General features: G+C 37.9%; 1 protein-coding gene and 1 pseudogene across 2 annotated transcripts in view; one reads left to right on the forward strand and one right to left on the reverse strand.

The window, feature by feature from the left end:
* LOC131439103 (roundabout homolog 1-like) overlaps positions 1-24,349 on the forward strand; it is a 267,685-nt gene that overhangs the window by 148,322 nt on the left and 95,014 nt on the right. The window lies entirely within an intron of this gene.
* Positions 21,417-21,531, reverse strand: LOC131439719 (U4 spliceosomal RNA; annotated as a pseudogene).

The raw sequence follows: 24,349 nt of genomic DNA on the forward strand, positions 1-24,349 counted from the left end.
GCACGAATTTTGAGCACACTATTCTGTTTTATGGTCCCATTTGGCTGTTTGCTAGCTCGATACGACTTGATTCTTTTCCGGATTCGAGTTCTCCCCACAGTACTATGGATTAGGATTCCTCTTAATCGTCTTAAAAATCTTACCACGCAGTTTCCGGTCGACAGTTCCACTCCAATGATTGGCTTGAGGCTTCCGAATCGTCGTCAATGTTTCCTTATAACGTTTAATAATGCGCTACACGGTATTTTTGGACAATGTTTAGTTTAGCTGTTTAACTAGCCTAGATGCAGACCACAATGGATTTTCCAAATAACTGTGCACAATTTTTTCCCTTCTTTCGGCTTCCATGTTGATTGTTTACAAAGTACAGTCGATTTTCGGAATGTCAAAAATCATACGTGAAGCTGACAAAATTCCCGACACGTGGGCGCCAAGAACTTCCAAAGGAGCGCCACAATATGAGCAAAAGTTTGTTCAAATTCTAAATGAAGCAAGCTTTAGGACACCGAAAAATAACGAGTCATAACTTACCCTGGATTGAAACGACTGGCAGGGCGCTCCGAAGGTGAAGTTCATTGCACACACCAAGTTCCCCAAGAAGGTGCTACTGTGGCTGACATCAGCGAGAAAAGGATGTTAAAGCCGCTCTTTTTTCGATCCAGACTTGCCGTGAACCGGGAAATTTAAAGTACGAAATGCCTGCCGGAAGTTGAGTCGTTCATCATGAAATACCATAATTCTGGCCGGACCTGGCGTCGGCCCACTATTTGAAGCGATCGTTGGAGGAGATGGAGTGGCAGAATATCGATGTTATACCCAAGTCGGCGAAATGGCCCAACATCCCTTACCTACGTCTGATCGAGTATTTCGAGCGTAAGATCTACTTCAACAATTTTGACATGAAAACTGTGGAGGAATTGATAAATAAAATGAAGAAAGAACTCAAAACATGCCCACACGCATGTTTTCGTCCGACATGGCGAATGTTTCGGTTGACTGCCAGAAGGCCGCTCGCAAAGGAGTAGATTTTTTTTGCAAGTTATCTTCCATGGGAAATGTATCAAAAGCAATTATTTGTCTAAGCTTTTTTTTCACTATCCGAAAAAAGTTATTTTTTTTAAATGCAAACGTTACACACTAAACATGTATTGGGAGATTGGTATATTTGCAAATGAGTAAAATTTTGTTATTCTAAGAAGTAACTTTTCTAATATAGGTTAGAAAAAGTACGTTTCCGTTTCAAATAAAATGGAGAAAAGTGTTTTTTTTTTCATTTTGTTGCCAGTAATCGATTTGTTCAAATAATCGATTAGTAGACTTGATTAATAGGTGCTAAGAATTTAGTTTCCGAACAATTACTCGAGTACAAGATAATCGATCACTTGAAAAAAAACGTGTTTAATCCACCTAGCAGTGAGATGATACCTATTTTTATCAATCCGCATGTGTTTCTTGCATGAATATTCTTCGGTGTTTAAGTTTTCATGACATTATTTTAATGACCCTCGTTTTAAGCGACAATTTGAGATTTTAATCACACATTACTCTGTAATGTCGAAACTGCAAATCGGATCGAATTTGAATCTAGAAGTGTGATAATCGATTAAACATGCCATGATATGTAAGTTCCACTCTAGAGTTTACGGTAATTTAAGGTACTTCCAGAGCCGGTATTCAGGAACCAGCATAACCCAAACCGATTCGTATGGCCATATGACGAATAAATTACAACAGTTTTGAGTTCAACTTTGAAGCTTTTCGGGATTGTCATCTTCTATATCGGTTTGAATTTTAAAAATTCATCATCATGTAATTCGAGAACCGGAAGTCATAATTGGATAAAATAATTAATTTTTGTATATAAGTTTGTTTTAATTAAAATTTTTGTTTCTGAAATTTGATTAGGCTTTTTTTGAGAAAACGATTGAGCTTTGAGAAACGATTTTATACTGGAACCGGAATTCTAAAAGCGGTATGGCCGAAGTCAGATAAATTCACCTGAGTAGCTGTACACTTTACATTTGTTTCAAAACATTTGAAAATCAGTTAAGACATCTTTGAGAGATCATAGCACGAATTAAATTTTTAGGTGCCTTCTGATCGACAACTGAATACCACTAAAACTGAAAAAAGTTAATTTTTTTATCGACTATCCAAATCTGCTAACCCGATAAACCTGATTAAATTATGTGGAATAGACATTTTTATACAATCCCCGAAACCGGAAGTTGGATCTGACTGAAAAGCAAGATGTTTTATAGAACTTTGAAACTTTTCATTTGAATCTTAGATGATTCTTAGATTTCATTTGCATCTTAGATCGGTTCAGCCATCTTCAAGAAAAATGAGTTACACAATTTTGATTTCGTTTCACATATCATCCTGTAGTTCCGAAACCAGAGGTCGGAACCAAACATAATGCAGGAACTTTGTTTGGGAGCATACGACTTTTCGTATGAATCTGAATTTGTAGAAAAGAAATTTTCCGAGAAAATTAATTGAAGTTATTTGTCACACACGCATTTGCTGATCTCGACGAACTGATTCGAATGGTATATGGATGTTATGTTGTTCCAGCATTTATTGCTGTAAGTAGTTTAAAACAAAATAATTAAAAAAAATTCTGCCATCATCTGGTTTACATATGTCATATTCGAACGATTATGTTGCCAAAAACGAGCCGTGCCAAAATCGGTCCGAGGCTAAATGTCATGAAAAAGAATGCTGTACACAATCCTTTTGGTTCTTAGAAACAATTGTATGTAACAGTATAAAAAATCGTGTTTTCCGTTGCTCCCAAGCATTTCTTTGTCATACAGCGCTCAAAACTCCTACTGCTGGAATAGGGGGAAAAGTCGCTTACAGAAAAATTTCGATATCTCCGTTAAAAATGGACGGATTTTAACAATCTATGGCTTGTTGGATAGGTATTACCGTGCGGAATCTAAGTCTGAAAACATATTCTGTTTTCAAGGTCAATTGTGACAGATACTGTCAAAAAACTGAAAATTTTGACATAAAACTTTGTATAACTCAAAAAGTAAACATCCGATCTCAAAACCATTCAATAGCGTTTTGGGTGACGGGGAGACCTTTCATTTGCGACTAGTTTGATGAAAATCGGTCCAGCCATCTCTGAGATCTCGACCTCTTAGTTGACAACACACATACGGACACACACACACATACACACACACACACACACACACACACACACACACACACACACAGACATTTGCTCAGTTCGTCGAGCTGAATCGATTGGTATATGTCATTCGGCCCTCCGGGCCTCGGAAAAATTTTCGAAAGTTTGAGCGAATTCTATACCTATTTTTTATATATATAAAAATAGGTAAAACAGCTCTTCAAATCTTTCTCAACCTTTGGAAATGCGTATGCATCATCCTTCAACCATATTCCAATCATACACAAAATCCGTAGCCATTTAATTCCTTTGTATATTCGAATCTTGTATGCATAAGCTTTAAGCTTCTGTACAACATTTCACGAATCACCTGCACTGTAGCGTAAATTTTCATCTGATACCGGTTATATTATATTCCGTGCTCCAGTAACCGAGTACAATAATGCGGTGCCACATCAAATATTAAAAGCTCATTTCAATGCGCCCACAACTGTCGCCAAGTTCTATATCATCTCGCAGCCTCGTCCTCCCCCTCCCTCCCTGTCCATGACGGGTTGGTTGGTGAATTCCATCGCGTTTGGCCAAACAATAATGTTCGGCGCACATAACCTCCTACTAACGCTGCCCACTGCTAGCAACAATGCCGTCCAAAAGCTCTGAAATATGAATGGAAATCATATTCAGGCAGCAACAAAGTAATACAACAACCTACATAAACGATGGTTGGGGTGGCAGAGGGAGAAAGCCCAGCTGTCCTAAATAGGAATTGAGTGCCGTTGGAAAGCTGGCTGCTCTCAGACTACAGGCAGAATTGGATCATCTTCTCATTTTTTCATCTTCTTGCTACATCGCACATTTCTATAAACTTTACAATTTTATGGCAGTTACTTTTTGTCGGCCTACCGAGTTTCTGTTGTTTCGTTAATTCTTTTTCCTTTTGTCCACCAGCAGCGATCCAGATTTGAGCGAAAACCAAGAAACTCCGACAAGAATAATGTGCTTTGTGACTGCACCGCGCCTATGCCCGGTTGAAACGGTGGAAAATCTTTTGAGGATGATGGAAATCCGAGTGCGATAGATGAAATATTGCGTTTTTGTGTGCGGATTTCCGTCCGTTCCCCGTTCGCAGTGGAGCGCAGGAACTGGTACTGATAAGGCGAAAACTTATTCCATTTTTCATTCGAGTATGCCAATTTTTCGTTTCCCGAGACAGCTGCTGGGTGGAAAAAGTTTCGCCCGATTTCTTGTTCGGAAATAGCATCTCTTAATAGGCGGTAAGACTTATTGCCGTTCTGTCTTTGGATCAAATGTAATTCTTGGGTTACTGAAGCTCAAGCGAGTCCTCCCACCCCATGTCCGGTAAACCATACAATCCTGTTCGATAACTAACCATTAGGTTCAATTATTTTTAGACGTTTCAGTATTCATCAACAGTAATCCAGTCAGCGAAACAGGAATTAGCTCTTCGTTCTCACCGACTTTATCCGGGATGGTTCAGTTTGTTTTGCAATGGGGAAACTAGAGTAAAATGGGCGGGAAAGATCGAAAATAATTTCAACCTTCACGTTTATTCTAGTAGGGCAGAAGCCGTTTCGTATTATGTGCAAAAATATAGTTTTATTTCATTCCGAATCTCCTCAGCAATTCGTATGGAAAGTTTATGTTTCTCTCTGCATTGAGAACTTCATTTTCCACTTATCTTCCTGTCCGGGTTGTGGTTCAATACGTATTTGTCTGATTGTACATGTCAGGCATGCATCCTCATCACCTCCTCCTGCCATTACACACATATTTATCCACTTTCGATCAAGCCTTGGTTAGTCGAAGCACGTCCTTCGGGATCGGAAAATTGAATGTCGTTACGATTGTTATCACCACTTTTTGTGCACACGATTGTTACCTCTGAAGAGTAACATCGGAAAATTGTTAAATGATATAGCAGTTTCATTGGATATAATAATAACTTCTTGTATGTTAACATTACCTTGTATGCAGAGTGGATCAGCAGAAATTTGTTCTCTAGAAAAACAACTGCCTAATAGAATAAACCTGTATAGGCATCATTTTCAGTCGAACAAATCATTACTTTCATGTGTCATTCGATTTAGTTAGTTCAAATCCAAATAAGCGTAATTTGCGCCCGGAACGACCGAAATTAGCCCTGTGCCTAAATTACTGTTTTTTTGAATTAGTTGATTTTAACAACAAAATTTCCAAAATAACTATGAAATTAGTATAAATTGAGAATTTACTATGCTGAAAACACTCTTATTTTTAGAGAATGTGTTTAGTTGGCGAATATCCTGGACTCAAACCAGCAACAACTAATTTTGTTATTAAAATCAGAAATTTTTTTACGATATATCCATATATAAATTTCTAAACTGACATGTAAAAATGACGTAAACTCTTAGTGGAAAGTATATTTATTCAGAATTTGTGCGCATATGAAGCGATTATGCGTAATAATGTTTTTTACGCGGAACAGTGAAGTGAGTTTCGAATGTTGCACTGTAATTGTATATGTCAAATGATGTTTTTTGTATCTTCCAAGCTTCCGGGCTACGCCGTCCGGTGTACTACTTGTATTCGGTTTTTGTTTTCCGAGTGCTCAAAGTTTTCAGTGAGAGAGTCGATTTCGCGAAGTCGAATGAAGAAAACAGCGATTTAGTTGAAAAAATTTTCAAAAAGAAGTTTATGTTTCGTTTATGTCTTTTTCTACAATACAACATCGTATTTATACCTGCCAATATAGAAAAGACAACCGCGACCAAGGGAGTCGCTTAACACAAACTATATTGTGCCTCTAAAAAAACACGGGATTTACTGTGAACCTAAGTATACCACTCTGTGCCCCATGAAACAACTACTTGTCAAAACTGAGCCCTTTGTGTGCCGCAACTGTGCTACTGTATGAAAACGAAAGTGCCAATATTGATAAATGCACCAACGCATTGTGTTAATGTGTGATTGGCACATTGTTCTAAGCGTCCTCCCCTTGACCGCGACTAATTTTTTTTCGGTGATAGTGTGCCATCTAGTGGCTAGTAGTTATTACCGTGTTAACGTTTTTTTTTGGTGACAGTGCGCCATATAGCTGCAAATTGCAGAAGCCAATTCAACCATTTATGTTGGTTGAAAACAACGTTTTATTTCTCTAATTCAACTAAAAAATTAGTTGAATGGAAATGACAGCACGTTTAATTGGTGAATTCAACTAAAAAAACGTGCTTAATCCACCTAGCAGTGGGATGAAACCTTTTTTTTCATCAATCCGCATGTGTTTTTTTCATGAATATATTTTTAAGCGGCAATTTGAGATTTTAAACACTCATTACTCTGTAATGCCGAAACTGCAAATTGGATCGAATTTGAATCTAAAAGTGTGACAATCGATTGAACATTCCATGATATGTCGAAGTAGGTTCCACTTTAGAGTTTACGGTTTTTTAAGGATTTTTTAATTTTTTCTAGAGCCGGTATTCAGGAACCAGCATAACCCAAACCGATTCGTATGAAAAAAAATATGACGAATAAATTGTAATAGTTTCGAGAAAAATTTTGAAGCTTTTTGGAATTATCATCTTCTCTATCGATTTGAATTTTAAAAACACATCACTCTGTAATTCCAGAATCGGATAAAATTCATTAATTATGTATGGGACCATAAATTCATTAATTTGAATTTTTGTTTTTGAAATTCGATTTGGCCTTCTTTAAAAAAAACGATCGAGCTTTGCGGAACGATTCGATACTGGAACCGGAATTCGAAAGTCGGTTTAACCGAAATCAGTTAAATTCACCTGAGGAGCTGTATAGTTCACATTCGGTTCAAAATGTTTGAAAATCGGTGTAGTGCGAGTTGAATTTTTGGGTGCCTTCCGGATCGAAAATTGAATACCGCTAAAACTGAAATAAGTTTATTTGGTTGTCGACTATTCAAATCAGCAGACCCGATAAACCTCATTAATTTATGTGGAATGGACATTTTTATACTAATCACCATGTATCCCCTAAACCGGAAGTTGGATCTGACTGAAAAGCAAGATGTTTTATAGGATCTAAAAACTTTTCATTTGAATCTTAGATCGGTTCAGTCATCTACGATAAAAATGAGTTACATAATTTTAATTTCGTTCCACATATCATCCTGTAGTTCCGGAACCAGAAGTCGGATCCAAACGTAATTCAGGAGCATTGTTTGGGAGCATACGACTTTTCATATGAACCTGAGTTTGTAAAAACGGTTGAGTAATCTCCGAGAAAATTGAATGGGTGTTATTTTTCACGCCCGCATTTGCTGATCTCGACGAACTGATTCGAATGGTATATGGGTGTTATGATCTTCCAGCATTTATTGCTGTAAGTACTTTAAATCAATATAATTATGGAATTGCTTCCAACTCGAAAATGCTGCCATCATCTGGTTTACATATGTCATATTCGAACAATTATGTTGCCAAAAACGAACCGTGATAAAATCGGTCCGAGGCAAATGGTCATGAAAACGTATGCTGTACACAGTCTTTTTGGTACTTAGAAACGATTGTATGTAACAGTATAAAAAATCATGTTTCACAGTGCTCCCAAGCATCGCTTTGTCATACAATGCTCAAAACTCCTACTGCTGGAATAGGGGAAAAAGCGGCTTACACAAAAATGTGAATATCTCGGTTAAAAATGGACGGATTGTTAGAATCTATGACTTGTTGGATAGCTATTACTGTGCGGAATCTATGTTTGGAAACATATTCAGTTTTCAAGGTCAAGTGTGACAGATACTGTAAAAAAACTGAAAATTTTGACATAAAACTTCGTATAACTCACAAAAATTAAACATCCTATCTCAAAACAATTCAATAGTGTTCAGGGTGATGGGGAGACCTTTCATTTGCGACTAGTTTGATCAAAATCGGTCCAGCCATTTCTGAGATCTCGACCTCTTAATTGACAACACACATACAAACAAACACACACACACACACACACACACACACACACACACACACACACACACACACACACACACACACACACACACACACACACACACACACACACACACACACACACACACACACACACACACACGGACATTTACTCAGTTCGACGAGCTGAATCGATTGGTATATAACATTCAGCCCTTCAGCCCAGTTTGAGCGAATTCTATACCTATTTTTTATATATACAAAAAGGTAAAAATAGCCATTTCAACAAATATTTTATTTTTATTAGGGGAATGAGAATTAAAAAATCTAAATTAGCAAAAGTTAAAATTTTTTATTTGTCTCAAAAAATAACTAACTAAAATCAGAAAATCAACTGGGTGATGGGTACCTGCGGGGCCTTCCACGAATCCCACCTGGGTCCGATTCCAAACCCCGCACATAGGGTCAGAAAACTTTTCAGGTTCTAAGAACAAAAAAAAAACAAAAATAAGAAAATCAACTAATATTTTCGCCAAAATGCTGATTTCGGTCTTTCCGTGCGGAATGCGTTGATAAAATATATACGGGATTCGACGTGTCGTGAGCGGTTCAATCGATGGGAGTATTGACGGTTAAAATATCTTTTTTAATCCACCTAGTGGAGTAATGATGCCTTGGATCTTTTAAAATATATTTTTACGTATTGCACTCCGTCGGTGACGGTGTGACGGCCGACTACTCGCCGCCGCAGAATTTGAACATTTAGTTTAAATTGCTACTTGGAAAGCTGCCATACCATTCTACAGAAATTTTTGCTTTATGTAACTCATTTGAAAAATACCTGATTTGAAAACAGAAACGATTTTATCGTAACTTTTTTGACATGGATCCGAGTGCAGCGTACTTGGTTGGGAAGCAATAATGATTTCGATCAGTGTACTGTAGAACTTACGGTAAACAGTAAACGTTTAATGGTGCTTCTCACAGAAGGGTTTTGGCTGCAGGATGATGATTTGAGTCTCCAAATCCACATATATCGTGCCTGGAAGAAGGAAAATTTCATGACCACCTTGGACTGTGTCTCCAATTTCTGGACCGTCATGAAGAGCAAACTTACGGTTAAGGTTTTTGGGAAACAAGAGGCTTTAATACTTGAGAATCTGATCGACCCACAAGAGAAACTTAATCAAACTGACTCAAAATACCAAATACCATAGACCCAAACGAATTCATTCCATGCGGGAATCGACTCAGAATCGGTCGAATGTAAAACAATGAGTTCGTGGTTCTTCATCACGACAAAGTTCGGTCATATGTGGCGGTTTCGGTTACAACTATTTAAAAAAACAGTGTATAGTGGCACTGTTTGTTTCTGTGTTACGCAGGTTCTAACTTTGTGGTAATCCACTTCACAGCGCAGAAATACTCCTTGTGCAGAATCAAGCCCAACTAGGCGTCACCAACGTAAAAAAGTGTTTTAAGTATGTTTGTAAATAGTAAGAAAGATTGGATTGGAAACAAATCGAATACCGAAGGCCGTTAAGATGTAATAAAAGTGGTCAGAAAATTGAAAACATAAATCGTCTGGAAGTGTCGTTTGCAACCGTGCATCGAATTTAAAAACGAATCGAAATGTTTGTGACTTACTAGAAGGTAGTGAGTCCAAATCGTGACGATAAGTAACGCTACGATTGCGAAAGCTGAACATGGAGATGCAGACGAAGCCTGATTGTGAGGTACAGTCTAACAAGACAACGTCGATACAGATTTTAAGCAGCTTCCTGAACAGAAATAGAGTACAGAGCTTAGAAGAGGAAAGGTGGTAGAGATTTTCAAATAAATTAAGCTTTCGATGTTGACAAGGAAATATTTCGTGCGGCATGCTATCTGTTGATATAGCATGAAAAGCAACATTTACATCGCAACCGCAATTATCAACCGGAAAATTTATATGCAGGAGAACCTGAAGAAACGTTTGTTACTTATCCCCACGCTACTGCATTGTTACGTTGTATTTTGGCTGGGCTTTGCATCTTGTAATTATGGGAAAAATGCCACGGATTGATACCCAACGATTTGAACTCTCCCAATACGCCAGATATTTTATTTCATTTTGGTTGAAGAGTATGTTTTGATTGTATACAATATTTCGACAGATAAAAGATTGTATAAAAAAATATGAATTTTACATGCTACTGAACTGTTTATCCCAGTGGCAAACGTAACCAGCATATGATGTAAGGATGAAAAATTACATTGGTTTACATTTCATAAATACCAAACTGCATAATGAATGCAGCTATTCAGTTATTGAAATACTCCATTTCTGACACTTGTATAAGTTGGATTCAGGTGGTATAAATTTACATGATTTTTACTTTGCGCCAAAACTTTTCTCTAATTTACATAATTCTTCTTCCTCAGATCATGTTGTAACGGTGTCTGTCGATGTCATCTGAAACTTCCATTCGATACCGGAAATTCAAATCCTAGTTAAAACTTTACGACGTACAAATGAACATTCTTACTGCAATACACCGTAATAACAAACTCAACCTAGTTATCTACTGTTGGTATCGTTAATGTCATTATCTGCAGAATTTCCCGGTGTCGATGAAGCCGTACCGTCGCGTTTGAAACGATGCTGTGTGTTGAATAACGTTAGAACGAGCGCCTAGTAATGGGATGAAAATAATATCCTTACGCACTAATGGCAATATGATCAACAGCGGCTAGTTGCTGCACACGCAATTTTGCTACAGATAAATATAGATGAGTCCGGCATTTCTCCGTTGTCGTATTCCACGTAGCACTTGTAGTGGTGAATCGGTCTACTTCGGAATGTTATTCGACGGATCCAAGCACCACGGTTTCGATACAGAATTCGAAATTATTTTGTTTCGAGCTTTAAGTATCACATGCCAGTTTGGGCGAAAAAAGCCGGATTCACCGTAACTACCACATCCTCAGTAAAATAGAGCAAGAGACCATAGCACGGGCTTCGGCAGATTCAGATAATAACAGTACATCAGCACACAACGTTTATGATTTATGGACCAACAATTCAATAATAAGGGATCCAGCATAGAATCCTAACACCTACTGAAGGAACACTATTCGATATAAGTAAATAGCCCTCCGACTGTTTGTGAAAATTCCATCATCAGTGCCGGTGAATGTAGGAGTTTCCCCAGCTCGAACCGAAATGACTTTATCTCCTGCTGGGGGTATTGCTTTCGGGATTTGTCTCCAATTGGAAAACTGTGCTCGATTGAGAGCAAATTCAAGGACGGGTAGAAAATGAAGCCCTACCGGGGTGAGAATATTTATCTATCAATGCGAAACGATTCTCCAAACCGACTAGTTTATGACTTGATTTATAGAAGGACGGTCTGCTCAATCGTATCAATCAATCAATCGTATAATAAATTTACTGTAATGTGACAAGTAATTGAACTTCTATATCACTATCGCTATGCTGAGTTCTAATTTTTGATTCCGTAGGTCACCTTGAGATAAGGCTGCCATCTTGGCTATAGCTAGCAAAGCTCCGCTTTTTTTAGGTGTCAACTAATGGTAGAACACTGTTTTGAGGTTTAATCGATTTACAAAATTTTTTACTATTTTTGGTATTTTTTCTATTTGTGCTATTTTTGCTATTTTTGCTATTTTTGCTATTTTTGCTATTTTTGCTATTTTTGCTATTTTTGCTATTTTTGCTATTTTTGCTATTTTTGCTATTTTTGCTATTTCTGCTACGCCCTCACAAGCTGTCTCTGCAATTTCTTAAAACATATTAATTCACACTTTTCAAATCGAAGTTCAAATTAAACCATTATTGCACTATTTAGTTTAGGAAGTTAATCAATCAATTTAAATATCCGTGGAATTTAACGATCTATTTTTTTTAATTTCAGGTAAGCATCATATCTCTGTTACCAATCATGCCGTGGTATCACGAACACAGGTACGTGGATTACCAAAATTGAAATGCATAGTGTTCAAATGAATATAAAACATCAAAGAAATTGAGTATTTCCATCTTTCATGGTTTTGGTTGTGAAAAGAAACCGACCTTTTATCTGTGGGATATCTTCAAAACAAAGCACCAAAGTAGTCGTCAGATTACTGTCAGTAACTCTATCGCATTAAGAGATAATACATAAATTTGGTGAGTGAAGAAATGAATAAAAAAATATGAAGGATTCATGTATAAAATGACTGAGTAATTAAGTAGAGAGGAAGCAACAGTAGCAGCAGCCGGTGCGCGTTGTTCTTCTCTAGCAGGATTCAGTATGCTGGAAAGTTACCTTTTCCCGAGGTCGACTGAGGGCTGAGGTCTAACGGAACGCGGCTGAATTAGCGGGTACATGATTATGAGGAAGAAAAGAAAAGAGAAAAAAAAAAGATTCCTGCCAGCTGATGTAATTAAAAATATGTAAATGAGATTTTATCTTCTATGAAATTGAAAATATGGCAAGGAGCTTCCTTCGCACCAGACTTTGCAGAATGCGACGCTCAACGTTTCCTGGTTGAAGGAGGACTAGGGCTTAGATAAGGCAAGAAACTTCCTTCGTACTTGTTACTGCTGCTGTTTTCAACAAATCAAAACCAGCCTGGGAAAGGTAATTAATTTATGGCTGGGCTGCTTTGTTTTTCAGGAGCAGTGTAATTTTTTTTTCTTCCACCGCGTGGAACGGTGTAACTGCCAGCGGCTGATTCTCAAGAACAAAGTTATAAAATTAAAAATTATAATCTAATGAGTATTCAGGTAAATGTTTCCTCAATTAACGACTGTCTGCCGGACAACAATGACAGTAATTTACTATCACATTATCGGGAACTCGAATCGACTGTCTGAGGTGATCACGTGCGACGGTAAAACAATACCGGCTCGAAGTAGTCGAATAACGAGTGGCAATAAAACAAAATTAAATGAATGTGTATGATGGACGACGGCTACGGGGTCGATTGTTGAAACCATGGTTGAGGAATCGTGTTCCAACAGAGAGGAACACGCAATACATTTTGTTTATCTGCGAACGTGACTGGAATGGGAGGAGCTAAAAAAAATCACACATTTGTTTTTTACTGATGACTAAGTGTGTTGATGTTGAGTACTCAAAATGAAGGTCATTTATTTCACTTTAAAGAAAAAAAACGCAAAAAAAATTGAAATTCCAATTTTTTTTTCGAATACCACTATTTTGAATACTCTTTTGGATAATCTGTGCGGCCATTTTTCTACACCATCTCTCTTCAAGTTTTCGCTCTTTTCCAACTTCTATTGAACAATGACCCATTATTCTTCATTTGGGCTAAATTAAGGGCAGTTGGATGAATTAATGCTCTTTTTGAAGAAATTCATCCCCTTGTATTGATACCACTGTTACACTTCATCGTCTGCTAGATTTCACCAAAACTATAATTAGGTCATTGTGAGCTTTAATGTATGGAACAATATGCTTTTCAAGGCTCGTTTGGGAATCATAATCTTTTTTGTGGAACATATGGGCTGAAACTGAGAATTCCTTACCAGCTCAAAAATTTTCTTGTGAATTTATAGGTAAAATGAATTTGAATTTTCTAGAGACACCACCTCGACCAATGGCTTTCTAAAACTTTTGTCCGAAAAGCTGTCCATTAGGGTGGGACAGAATGTTGATTACAGCTCCTCTAAACTTTTAGTGTTTCTTTTGGGTCCCATAAGCACCATGAAAATTTTTAGCTCGATCGGAGAAACTATATTTTCGCGCCCGGGGTTTAAAGTTTGTATGGGATTTAGTATGGAGAAATTCACTTTTTACAAAAAAAATCGGCTAGAGATCAACCTGTTAACTCTAAAAATCAGTGCGTATGTCATTTTCGTAGGAAATTTACCGAAGATCGGTCTGGCCGTTTCTGAGAAATTGGAGTGATATCCGATTTGGAGCACACGAACAGTTTCCCGGTCCTTCCGAAATCAGGAACGGTATATTCAAAACCAACGTATTTGATTATGGACTAACCATACCTGTCTAACTGAAAAATAATACGACTATTTGAATGTATTTGGTTTTATTTTTCCATGTCATGTATGAAAACATGCTTCTGAAAATTAAATTTTAATATTTATTAGCCTACAATTCCGGAACGGGAAGTCGCATCCAGATGAAATTCGGTGAAGTTATATGGAATTGTGAGACCTTACATTCGAACCTAAGTTTGTGAAAATTGGATGAGCGGTCTCTGAGAAAATCGAGTGCACTTTTTTTAGTTTTAGTTGAATTCGAAATATTTTGTGGGACACCCTGTATACGAGAAAAGTAAAAAGAAAGATTGCAGTCCTATTCTCCCATACAAAGTTTCTGAATTTCATTTGGAGATACAGGGTGATTAGTGTAAAAATATAAATTTCAGAGGGTTTTTCAGATTTTGATATTCGATTTCAGTTTTACCGGTATCGATCCCGGAGGGTACTCAAAAATAATATTTGGAACGCACTCCGATTTCCCAAAGACGGCTACACTGATTTAAGAAAATTTCGAATCATATGAAATTCGTGAATTTAACTGACTTCGGCAACGAATTCCGGTACCGAAAGTATGGGAATAAATGAGCTCAAACATTGAAATTGAAGGACAAAATTGGTGAATTTTATCTGATTTCGACTTGCGATTCTGAAATAACAGGGTGATGAGTTTTTAAAATTCAAAACGTGATAGAATATGACAATAATAGAAAAACTTCAAAATTGAGCTCAAAACTATTACCATTTATTCGTCATGTTAATTCATGGCCATAGAACCCCGAAGTACCGTAAATAATAACCAAAAACAACTCTAAGGTGGAACTCACTTCGAAATCTTATGGAAGGCTTAATCGATCGACACACGTTTTTTTTTTTCCATAAATACGTTTATTTCTTCAGGCAGTTGACATAAGTTTTTCTTCGCCGTAGCATCACTTTTACATAACATTCTTATCCTAATTTAATTCTAACATAGTCACAACGTTTTGAATTTATTAAAACATATTCTCTTATAGCTTAAATATCATCTTAGGTAACTCGTCATTAATTATGAAATCTACTCGGAAATATTATTTGAACCAAACGATTAACTTCTATAAATTATAAAATAAGCTGTTATTTTCAGACATTTTGTTGATAATTTCATAAACTGTTTCGAGTTTGTTTGTATCATTACATAATTTTTATTCTAATTTAGCTATTGGTTGAACTCATGGACGCAGCTGGGATCAGAACTAAGTCTTAAAAGGGGCCTTTATTAAATTGAAACTCCAATTTTCTTTATGAAATGATAAATAAGTTTCATGTATGAAAGGTCACGACAAGCAAGAATGTCTCGAACTGGGATATTGGATAGTTTACCTTGGGTACGCAAAGAATTTATTAGTTGAGATCTGACATCACGATACTCCACGCATGTCCAAACGACATGATCAATATCCCGATAACCTTCTCCGCAAGCACAATGATTATTCTCGGAGAGCCCAATTCGAAGGAGATGTGCATCTAACGTGTAGTGATTGGACATGAGTCTGGACATCACACGAATGAAATCCCTACTCACATCCAGTCCCCTGAACCATGCCTTTGTCGATATTTTCGGAATAATTGAGTGCATCCACCGACCCAGATCATCTCTATCCCAAGATGCTTGCCAGCTGGCAAGTGTTCTTTGGCGAGACGAACTATAAAATTCGTTGAAAGCAATCGGTCGCTCATAAATTTCACCCTCAATAGCACCACGTTTGGCTAAATTATCGGCTCTTTCATTGCCTGGAATGGAGCAATGAGCCGGGACCCAGACTATAGTGATTAGATAATTATTATTCAATATGTCGTTCAGACACTGTTTTATTTTACCCAAGAAAAACGGTTCATTTTTGCCAGCAGCGATTCAGCGAATGGCTTCAATTGCACTCAGACTATCTGTGAAGAGGAAATAATGGTTTGGAGATAATGTGACGATTACACTCAAACTATAATGAACTGCTGCTAGCTCTGCTATATAAACAGATGCAGGTTCTTGAAGCCTAAATGAGGCCGAAACATTATTGTTGAACATACCAAACCCTGTCGCTTCTTCAATTCGCGATCCGTCCGTGTAAAACATTTTCTCAGAGTCAATATGCCTGAACTTACTTAAAAATATTTTTGGGATTTCCGTCGAGCGTAGATGATCCGGGGTTCCGCGCACTTCACGCTGCATGGATGTATCGAAAAATAAAGTTGAGTCAGGGGCATTTAGGATGCTGACACGGATAGGAATATATCTTGAAGGGTTGATTTCCTGTGACATATGGTTAAAATATACTGTCATGAATTTTGTTTGAGATCGAAGCTCGACTAGTCGTTCGAAATTATTAATTACCATGGGATTCAGCACCTCACATCTTATTAGCAGGCGTGATGAAAGCTCCCAAAATCGATCTTTTAATGGAAGAACTCCCGCCAGAACTTCAAGACTCATTGTATGTGTCGAGTGCATGCAGCCTAAGGCAATTCGCAAACAACGGTACTGAATTCGCTCAAGTTTGATAAAATGAGAGTTTGCAGCGGAACGAAAACAAACGCATCCGTATTCCATCACTGAAAGTATCGTTGTTTGATACAATTTTATTAGATCTTGCGGATGAGAACCCCACCAAGATCCTGTTATTGTTCGAAGAAAATTTACTCTTTGTTGGCATTTCGTTATCAGATACCTAATGTGTCCTCCCCACGTGCATTTGGAATCGAACCACACCCCGAGGTATTTAAAAGTTAAAACCTGTTGGATCATTCTTCCCATCATATGGAGCTGAAGCTGCGCGGGATCATGCTTTCTTGAGAAGACGACTAACTCTGTTTTCTCCGCAGAGAATTCGATACCAAGATGAACAGCCCAAACGGACAAGTTATCTAAGGTATCTTGCAATGGTTTATGCAGATCAATAGCTTTGGGCCCAGTAACTGAAACCACGCCATCATCTGCCAATTGCCTTAGTGTACATGGGGTTACTAGACAGCTGTCAATGTCATTCACGTAAAAATTATAGAGGAGCGGACTGAGGCATGAGCCTTGCGGGAGACCCATGTAGCTAATTCTGAATGTTGCCAAATCGCCATGTGAAAAATACATGCACTTCTCTGACAAAAGGTTGTGCAAATAATTATTTATAACCGCTGGAAGTCCATGTTGGTGGAGCTTGTCTGAAAGAACATCAAAGGAAACTGAATCAAATGCTCCTTTAATGTCTAAAAATACAGATGCCATTTGTTGCTTTTGAGCGAAGGCAATTTGGATGTCAGACGAAAGTAATGCAAGGCAATCATTCGTCCCTTTATTTCTACGGAAGCCAAACTGAGTATCTGACAACAAACCGTTCGTCTCGACCCAAGTGTCGAGACGTCGTAGAATAATTTTTTCGAACAATTTTCTGATGCAGGACAACATCGCAATGGGTCTATATGAGTTGTGATTGGAAGCTGGTTTCCCCGGCTTTTGAATGGCGATAACTTTCACTTGTCTCCAGTCAGGCGGAACAATATTTTGCTCAAGAAACTTGTTGAACAATTCCAACAAACGTCTTTTTGCGAGGTCGGGCAGATTCTTCACCAAGTTGAATTTAATTCTGTCCAACCCAGGGGCGTTATTGTTACAAGACAAGAGTGCTATAGAAAATTCTATCATTGAAAATGGGTTATTAATAAAACCATTATTTGGAGGAGATTCCCGTATAATGCTTTGCGTAGGAACAGAATCTGGGCAAACTTTCCTAGCAAAGTCAAATATCCATCGGTTCGAGTATTCATCACTCTCATTGCCCACGTTACGATTCCTCATTCGTCTGGCCGTATTCCAAAGAGTGCTCATTGAGGTTTCTCTTGACAAACCTTCGACAAAATGTCTCCAATAGCTACATTTCTTGGCCCGAAGTATGCTCTTGTACTTGGTTTCTAAAGTCAAGAAATTTTCAAAATTCTGAGGAGTTCCTCCTCCTCGTTTTAAAAACGTCTTGAAAGCATTTTGTTTCGCGTGCTTAGATGATGATTGGTAAATGATCGCTACCGTGTAAATCAGGAAATACTTTCCAGGTGCAATCTAGTCGAATTGAAGTCGAACAAAGAGATAAATCTAATGCACTTGGACGTGCCGGAGGTCTTGGGATCCGTGTCATGCTACCCATATTTAGTACCGTCATGCTAAAATTGTCGCAAATATTATATATTAGAGATGATCTGCTATCATTGTAAACGGAACCCCACATCATTCCGTGCGAATTGAAATCTCCTAAAATCAAACGTGGAGCAGGAAGGGCTTCGACAATTTCATTAAGCTGTCGTTGTCCAACTTGAGCTCTTGGAGGAATATATACCGAAGCAATGCAAATGTCCTTTCCTTTAATGTTTATTTGACAAGCAACAACTTCTATACTAGAAGTCGAAGGAATGTTTAATCTATAAAAGGAATAACATTTCTTAATTCCTAAAAGCACTCCACCATACGGAGAGTCTCTATCGAGACGTATAATGTTAAAATCATTAAAATTTAAAGCTATGTTTGAAGTAAGCCATGTTTCGCATAAAGCAAATACATCACATTTTTGACTATGCAATAAAATTTTAAATGAATCAAGTTTTGGCATGATGCTTCGACAATTCCACTGCAGGACAGTGATTGTATCATTTGCGGCGGGTGATAAATTATCCATCAAAAGATACAAAACCTGAGACAATTGGCCATTGAGCTGATAACTGCTTCAAAAAATTTCTAGCTATTGGAAGGAATGCCATTATGAGGGTCTTTAAGGGTTCAGATATATTGAATGCTGAGAAAATCCATTCAACAATTTCCGAAAACTTCAGTAATCCTGTTGGTGGCTGTGAAATGGAGCCCACAGGATTATTACCTTTTTCTGTGCTAGATCCTGGATTGGTTTGTGAATTTGACAAACCAGGAGGCACAGTCTTTGGTTTTGACTTTTTTTGTTTAACACGGGGATCTTTTTTTGAAGATGAAACTTTAGGTGTCTTTTTTGGTAATTTGGAAGAAGACTTCTTTCTCTTAACTGACCCTTGGGTAGTGATAAACGAATTACCTTCACTATTTTCGTCAGAGTCAGAGTCCTCTGTTTCCTCTAGATTTGAAAACCCGTTTTCGGTTTCCAAAGGGGGGACATCAATGACCGTTTTAAGCATTTCTGCATATGTGCGCTTAGACCGTGCTTTCAAAGAAAGCTTAATTTTGTCTTTGTGCACTTTAAATGCAGTGCATACTGAAATATCCTCATGAGGACTTTCCCCACAATAAATACATTTTTCAATTTCCTTGTTGCAATCATTATCTTTATGAGGTCCTTCACACTTAATACATTTTGGTTTATTGCTACAGTAAGTAGCTGTGTGTCCGAATTTTTTGCAGTTCGTACAATTCATTACATTTGGAACAAAAAGCCGAACAGGGAGGCGAATTTTATCGACATAGACATGGGACGGCAACGCAGATCCGGCAAATGTCACTCGAAACGAGTCTGATGGGCGATAAACTTTTTTTCCCTCTTCATAAACTACTGAGTACAGTTGTTTGCACTCCAGTATTTTCACACCCTCAAGCATAGAGTTCTTGAAACGACCAACACCATGCTTGAGTAAATCATCTACCGAAAGACTCGCTTCGGTAACAACACCGTCAATTTCGACATCTTTGGAGGGTATGTAAACTTCATACTCTTTAATGAAATGTTCCGAAGAGACAATATCATTCGCGTGTTTCAAATTATTTACCACAACACGAATTTTATCGTTATTTACTTTTATGATCTCTTTGATTGAAGAGTATCGTGATGTCAAACCTTTAAAAATTTGGTACATGTTTAATGGCTTTGATATACGTCTAAAAAAGACTATCCAAGGCCCAGAAGAGCTCTCCTGATATTTTTTCGTTCGTGGGGGTATAGGATTCATGCTAGGATTTACGTCCATGGATTCATCCATCACATTAAAATTTTTAATCAAACTTTAAAATAAAAAATGAAACCAACACTACACAGTACTCAATCAAAAGGAAAAGAAAAAACTTCTACCTTGAAATTGTTGTCTATCTCCGTTGCACTGCCGTGTAGATCCTCGTTGCTCTAGATGTTCTTGTTGGATGCTGATTGTTGGATGTGATGCTACTGCTACCTGACATCAAAGACATCATATTAACAAGATATCCAGCTCTCACATTTCCCGAACAAATCATTGGCAACATGCGAGCATGTCGCCCGCAGGTGAGTCCGCATCGAATCTCATACATAGAAGTAGGAGAGAGAAATGTCAAATTCGTGCGCGCCAAAATAGCAGGGCTGCGCACCCATACAATTGACATGATATGTTGAATGTGACGCCGTGCGATGGCGTTGCTGAACTGAAGATTGATTTCGCTCCAAGCTGACAGGGTCTGCTGACATCCAGCACCACTCGATTTCCGATTTACTTTTGTCTTCGCCAGCTGCAACCAGCGCAGGTCACCGGTGTATACCTGCGTGTTGTATGGCAGTGGAAAGACCGAGTTGTCTTGTCTCCTTCTTCCTTGTGCTCCGCACCGATATGCTTCTGCACCGAAGTGCCTTCGCACCGGTGTGCCTTTGCACTCTCCTGCTTCTATGTGCCTTTGCCCTCTTCCTCTTCGATGTGCCTTTGCACTCTCCTGCTCAGCACTTGTGGCTGTATATTGTGGCCTGGGTAGAGCTTGGGAAACGCCCTTTGTTGTTTCCTTCACCAGCTTGGCCCAGCACTAGGGCTCTCTTATGCAGCACGATTTTACGTTTTAACGGCTGCTGCCAACAGGTCTCTACCTGTAGTTCAACCGTTGTCGTATTTAACGCGTGTAAACTAACCAGCGTTATTAAACTGTACGCTTCTATACACAACCTTCTCGGTTGAACGGCTATTACTGAATGATTGACACACGTTTAGATTCTATGGAATAATTTTATGGTTTTAATTTTTCTTTTCGATCCGACTGTTCCGAAATTACAGGATAATGAGCGATTGAAATTCCAAACTGTCACTTTGAACGACGGTTCTTTAAATAATTTCTTGCAAACTAAAAACACTGAAGAATATTCATGCAGAAAACATATAAGGATTGATAAAAAAAACGGTACCATCTCATTGCACAGTGGAAAAAAAACCCAGGAGACCCGCAAAGAAATCGGAAACCATGGAAAAAGGCAACAAACAAGAGTTTTTTTTCTTATGTAACAAAATCCAAGAAATTCAATGGAATGGTTTTAAATGGCCGCACGAATCGCCATCCTGCTCGTTTTACCCCAAAATGCCCAGCAGTTTTAGGGTTTTCTGTAGTATTTGTTCTGTAACTTGAAAAGAAATCGAATGCGGTCTACTGTAATAGCTTTTTTTCAACTAACAATAATCGCACTTCGGTTGTACCTCATGGGTTACGATAACCACTGCGCAAAGCTGCTGAAATAGCTTGATTTATGTAAAAATGTCTGGAGAATCGAATGGAAGAGTGTGCACTGGCCGCAAGAAATGTTTTGGTGGCTATTTACCCCCTTTCCTCCATTTCATGATATCTTATTGTAAATCGTCCTAAAATCTCAGCAAAACTTATCGGAAGTTTACTAAATATAGCTTATCTTATATAAAAAAGTCTGTAGAATCGAATGCCAGAACTTATACTGGCCGCACGAAACGTTTTGATGACTGTTTTACCCCATTTCCTCCATTTTATGGTATTTTATTGGAAATCGGTCTTAAATCATGGTAAAACTTATTGGAAGTTGACTAAATTTAGCTTATTTTATGTAAAAAAGTCTGTTGAATCGAATGCCAGAATTTATACTGGTCGTTCGGGTGATTATTTTACCCCAATTCCTCTATTCCATGATATCTTATTGTAAATCGTCCTTAAATCTCGGTGAAATTGTCATCAAAACGTTTCGTGCGGCCAGTGTAGGTTCTTCCTTTCGATTCTCCAGACTTTTTTACATGAGATGAGCTGGATTTAGCAAACTTGCAAGAAGTTTTACCAAGATTTAAGGACGATTTACAGTAATGATCTCATGAAATGGAGGAATCAGGGTAAAATAGTCACCAAAACGTTTCGTGTGGCCAGTGTGGGTTCTTCTAATCGATTCTTCAGACATTTTTACATGAAAGTAGGCTATTCCAGAATACCGCACTCGATTTATATTCAAGTTACATAGCGAATGTGTAAGGAAACCCCAAAACTGCTGTACATTTGGGGTGAAACGTGCGGCCATTGTAAACCATTCCATTGAATTCTTTGGACATTTTTACATAAGAAACGCTCTAGTTTGTTGACCTATCTCAATTAGTTCACGAGTTACAGAATTCTTTGCGGGTTTTCATAGATTTTTTCCCACTGTGCATTGCTTGGAGAATTAAATATGTTTTTTGAATTGCTTCTTTGGTAAATTTTTTAATTTTTTGAATTCATAGAACTTTTGTCAGAGTGCGTATTTTTAAAAGTGGATGATTTGAAGAAAGTGAATACCGCCTACCACCTAGGCCCTTTCACGCGCAAATGACAGTCATGAAGTTAGGCTGTAGTCATCATGCTGTCGAGAATACACTTTGTACAACAAGAAGAAAAAAATAATTTTCCCTTCGAAAGCTATAGTGACAGTTTAATTAGGTTATCTTTGGAAATGCTGCCTTGACTCAATGAAGCGAATGCATTATATTGAAAATATCAAGTTGAAAAAGCAGCAAATCATAATTGAAGAGAAGTAAAAGGAAAATAAATCGAAAATATGATAATGCAACTCAAGTTCTGCCTAATCAAATTAAATCAATTTGCTGCAAAATGTTGGCATTCTTATCGAGCAATGAGCGTGTAAAAGTTTAGTGAAACCAGCAGACTAGCAGCTTCAGCGGTGCAATTAATAACATTAACGAAAAGTTATCAGCACTCATTACGGTGCGAAAAGACGGTCTGGTGGGGAGGGCGCGACTAATACAAATCTTACCAGAAGGCGGCGGAAAGCTGTTCATATGCGTAGGTGCTCGTGAGCTGCTAAATCCTGTATGCTTAATCAGCTTATCAGCGTTAGTAAGTTTGTGAATGATGAATGACTTTCCAGAGACTGGCTGCATTCACCGAACAAGCAATGGGCTCTTTTAGCCCCGAACTAGTGGTGATCAATTCACCAGTCGATTGTTGAATTCGTTGAAGTGAATTTCGGGCCTAGTTTTTCGACGATTGGTACTTCGCGTAGACTCCTCGTGTTCCCGGAGTTGAATAATATTCCATAGAGCATCCCTACAGTAATGGCAGTAACATCTTAGACACGCACCAAAACAGCACAAGCGTGAAGAAGGAGTTTCGACGGAGCAAACTGGATTTTTATTACCGAAGGCAAGTTAGCTTAATGAAATTTGTATGAGCAATGGAATGCCTGAATGATTTCTTTAATTTATCATAGAGAAAGCATATTACTCTGAGTTGTCATATCAAGTTCATAAAAAGGAATTTCTCTGGTATAACTGAGAAAATTTGAATGTGTGAAAACGTTCTTGGAATTCTGCTAGCTTCATGAGTTTTTTATGAATACAATTTACATATTTGCTTAAGGAGGCCGATTCCGCAAATCAAACACAGCGTATGCCATTTATTAGGTTGTACCATGTTTGATGAATACGATAATTGCATTGGTAATGCAATTTCCTTACATGTATTCATAACGACTTACCAAGAGTATTAGGTTCAGTTTGCCTGTTTGGCCGTTTTATATTGCTAGTAATATGAATGTTTTCCTGTGATTTTACACATTTTTTTTGTGTCATTTTTTCTGTCACATGCCGTCAAAATAATAGCGACACAGTTTCTTGCACCAGTGCAAGTTTCAAGTTTTATTCCATGGAAATCGTATTCGCGACACATTATTTCATCAGAAGAGCAAAGCCGCTGAATCTCATCGGTTGCTGATAACAATTTTTTGGTGAGCAGTGCTCTAGTGATTAGAACATGTGAGAAATGGTTTCGGCATTGTTCTAATCAGTGTTGGTGATTGCCGAAAATTTGACAAAAGCTGCTCGATTTTTATCTGTATTGTATACAACATTTTCAATCCGGTAGAAGATGCTACAAGAACTCGAGTCTCTCAATGCATGAACCGCATTTCTTCGCTCCACTTTATACTCTGAGCATTTCACGGCCCTTAGAAAAATTACAGTCTGACAATGATTGGTGCTGTGTGGAATTTCCCAAGAGAGAATCGCAAGTTGACAATTATCGCAGAAAATCGAAACATG

The sequence above is a fragment of the Malaya genurostris genome, chromosome 3 (assembly GCF_030247185.1).
Source record: "Malaya genurostris strain Urasoe2022 chromosome 3, Malgen_1.1, whole genome shotgun sequence".
NCBI classification, from domain to species: domain Eukaryota; kingdom Metazoa; phylum Arthropoda; class Insecta; order Diptera; family Culicidae; genus Malaya; species Malaya genurostris.